This window comes from Lepus europaeus, chromosome 1 (genome assembly GCF_033115175.1).
Source record: "Lepus europaeus isolate LE1 chromosome 1, mLepTim1.pri, whole genome shotgun sequence".
NCBI lineage: Eukaryota > Metazoa > Chordata > Mammalia > Lagomorpha > Leporidae > Lepus > Lepus europaeus.
The window spans coordinates 133,398,008-133,402,312 of NC_084827.1; positions in this window are offsets into that span (position 1 = coordinate 133,398,008).

Consider the following 4,305-nt stretch of genomic DNA (forward strand, 5'->3'; position numbering starts at 1 on the left):
GTTAAACCTCTACCTGCAGTGCTGGCATCCCACAAGGGTGCCAGTTCGAGTCCGAGCTGCTCCATTTATGATCCAGCTCTCTGCTATTGGCCTGGGAAAAAAGTGGAAGATGGCCCAAGTGCTTGGGTCCCTGCAACCCATGTGGGAGACTTGGAAGAAGCTCCTGGCTCCTGGCTTCAGCCTGGCCCAGCCCCATTGTGACCATTTGGGGAGTGAACTATAGGATAGAAGATTCATTCTCTCTCTCTCTCTCTCTTTCTCTCTCTCTTTCTCTCTCTCTTTCTCTCTCTCTTTCCTTCTCTCTCCATGTTTCTGCCTTTCAAATAAATAAATCTTTTTTAAAAATAATCAAATCTGAAAATGTAAATTTTGCTTATATAAGTTTTTTTGTACTCTGTATATTACCACATCTCAGGGAAAGCATGATTTTCTTTTTGGGACTGGCTTATTATACTAAGCATTATGGTCTCCAGTTACATCCATTTTGTTGCTTAACACAGAAGTTCATTCTTTTTCATGGCTGAGTAATATTCCATCATGTTTGTGTACCACAGTTCATCCATTCATCAGTTGATAGACATCTGGGTTGATTCTATATCTTAACTATTTTGAGTTGAGCTGTTAGAAACAAGGGAGTACAGATAACTCTTTTATATGGTGATTTCATTTCCTTTGGGTAAATTCCCAGAAGTGGAATTGCTGGGTCATATGGTAGATCTATTTTCAGATTTCTAAGGAATCTCCGTACTGTCTTCCATAATGGATGTATTAGTTTACATTCCCACCAGTAGTGTACTAATGTACCTTTTTCCCCACATCCCCACCAGCATTTGTTATTTTTTGATTTTTGGATGGTAGCCATTCTGACTGGGGTGAAGTGAAACATTATGGTTCTTATTTGCATTTCCCTGATGGCTAGTGATCCTGAGCATCTTTTCATGTGTCTGCTGACCATATGTATTTCATCCTTTGAAAAATACCTGTTCATATACTTATCCCATTTCTTTTTAAAAAAGATTTATTTATTTACTTGAAAGAGTTACACAGAGCAAGAGAGGCTGAGACGGGGGAGGGAGGGAGGGAGGGAGGGAGGGAGGTCAGTCTTCCATTTGCTAGTTCACTCCCCAATTGGCGACAATGGCTGGAGCTGTGCCAATCTGAAGCTGGGAGCCAGGAGCTTCTTCCAGGTCTCCCATGTGGTAGCAGGGGCCCAAGGACTTGGGCCATCTTCTGCTGCTTTTCCAGGCCATAGCAGAGAGCTGGATCAGAAGTAGAGCAGCAGAGACTCGAAGGCAGCGGCTTTACCCGCTACACCACAGCGCCAGCTCTTTATCCCATTTCTTAACTGAATTGCTCATTTTGATCTTGAGTTTCTTGAGCTCCTTATATATTCTGGGTATTAATCTTTTATCAGATGTGTAGGTTTAAAAGATTTTCTCCCATATGTCAGCTGCCTGTTCTTTGAGTATTTCCTTTGCTGTGCAAAGCTTCTTAGTTTGGTGTATTCCCATTTGTTTTATTGCTTTTATTGCTTGTGCTTCTGGATTCTTAACATGTATGCAATCATATCATCTGCAAACAGGGATAATTTGACTTTGCATACCAGCCATAAATCGCACTTGGTCCAGGTTTGTGATCTTTCTGATGGTTGTTATATTTGATTAACTAGTGTCTTGTTGAGAATTTTTGCATCTAAGTTCATCAGAATATTGGTCTGTAGTTCTGTTTTCTTCGTATATCTTTTTTCTAGTTTTGGAATTTAAGTGATGCTGGCCTCATAGAAGGAGTTTGGGAGGAGTCTCTTCCTTTCAGTTATTTTGGATAGTTTGAGAAGAATTGGAACTATTTCTTTCTCATTTATTTATTTATTTTTGACAGGCAGAGTTAGAGAGACAGAGAGAAAGGTCTTCCTTTTTTTCCCTTGCTTCACCCCCCAAATGGCCACAACGGCTGGAACTGCGCCAATCCGAAGCCAGGAGCCAGGTGCTTCCTCCTGGTCTCCCATGCGGGTGCAGGGCCCAAGCACTTGGGCCATCCTCCACTGCCTTCCTGGGCCACAACAGAGAGCTGAACTGGAAGAGGAGCACCAGGGACAAAATCTGGCACCCCAACTGGGACTAGAACCCCGGGGTGCCGGCGCCGTAGGCAGAAGATTAGCCAAGTGAGCCACGGCACCGGCCGGAACTATTTCTTTAAAAATTTGGTAGACTTCAGGAGTGAATCCATCTAGTCCTGGGCTTTTTTTTGTTGGGAGGGTCTTTATTATTGAATCAATTTCCATCGTGGTGTTGGTCTATTTAGGTTTTCTATTTCTTCATGACTGAGTTTTCATAAATTTTATGTGTCCAGAAATCTATCCATTTCTTCTAGATTTTCCAGTTTGATGTCACATACCTGTTTATAGTAATTCCTCATGGTTCTTTTTATTTCTGTGGTTTTTGTTGTAACATCTCCTTTTACATCTTTTATTTTATTAGAGCTTCTCCCTTTTTTGGTTAATTGACCAGTGGTGTAACAATTTTGTTTATTTTTTCAAAAAAGAAAAAAAAAGCTCTTCATTTCACTGATCTTTTGTATTTTTTTGGTTTCAATTTACTTCTCTAATTTTATCCTTTCCAATAATCTACTAATTTAGGAGTTGGTTCTTTTTTTTCTAGATCCTGTAGATGCGTTATTAGATAATTAATTTTATGCCTTTCCACTTTCTTGATGTAGGCACTAATTGCTATAAACTTTCCTCTTACCACTGCTTTTCCTGTATTCCATAAATTTTGTTTGTTGTATTACCATCTTCGTTTGTTCCTAGAAATTCTTTTATTTCCCTTTTCATCTCTTCTTTGTTCCGCTGTTCATTTAGGAGAATGTTGTTCAGTCTACATTTGTTTGCATGTTTTCTAGAGTTTATTAAGTTGTTGATTTCCAGCTTTATTCCATTGTGGTCAGAAGGGATACATAGTATGATTTCAATTTTTTTTATTTTGTTGAGATTGATTTATTGTTAGCATGTGGTCTATCCTAGACAAAGTTCCATGCACTGATAAAACGAATGTGTATTCTGAAACTGTGGAATAAAATGTTCTGTAGATATTAATTAGGTTAATCTTGTCAGTAGTATAGATCAGCTCTGTTGCTTCTTTGTTGACTTTTGTGTCTGGTTGATCTGTCCATTGATCAAAGTTAGGGGGATGTTGAAGTCCCCTACTATTATTGTTTTGTAGCCTCTGTCTCCCTTTAGGTCCATTAGCATTTGTTTTAAATAGCCAGGAGCCCTGGCATTGGGTGCATATACATTTACTGTAGTCACATCTTTGTCTCATTTAACAGTTTTTGTGTTAAAGTCTATTTTGTCTGATATTAGGATGACTACTCTTGCTCAATTTTTATTTCTGTTAACATGGAATATCTCTTTCTGTCCTTTTGCTTTCAATATATGCATATCTTTTTGTTGGTGAGGTGTGTTCCTTGTAGGCATCAGATAGATGGGTCTTGTTTTTTAATCCATTCAGTCAGTTTGTATCTTTTGATACATTTACATTCAAGGTTATTATTGATAAATGACAACTCAGTCTTGCCATTTTTCCATAAATAATCTTACGATTTGTTTTGCATTTCCTTTGTATTTTTAGTAGGAGATTTTTTGCCTTTACATTCTTTCATGATGCTTACTGTCTTTCTCTGTTTCTGTGTATAGCACATCCTTAAGTATTGTTTGTAAAGTTGGACGAGTGGTGACAAATTCTTTTTCAATTTCTATTTGTTTTGGAAGGTATTTATTTCACCTTCACTTACAAATGAGATCTTTGCTTGGTACAGTAAGTATTCTGGGTTGACGGTTTTTTCTTTTAGAGCTTGGGCTTTGTCTCTCCATTCTTTCCTAACCTGTAGGGTTTCTGTTGAGAAATCAGCTGTCAATCTAAATGGAGATCTTTTGAAGGTAATCTGGTGTTTCTCTTGAACACATTTTTCAATCTTTATGTTTTTCTTTTGAAAGTTTGGTGAAGAGCTTTTCATATTGTGTCTTTTAGGAGTGTACTTTCTATACTTGGATGTCCCTGTCTTTCTTCAAATTAGGGAAGCTTTGTGCAGTTATTTCACTGAATAGGCCTTCTAATCCATTCTTTCTTTCCATACCTTCAAGAACTCTTAAGACACATACATCTGGTCATCATATAAATCTCAAACATTGTTTTCACATTTTCTGATTTTTTATTTTATTTTTTTAGGTATTTCTAAAGATTTGTCTTCTAACTCAGATATTCTTTCTTCTGCCTCACTGAATCTGTTGTTAAGGCCTTCCACTGTATT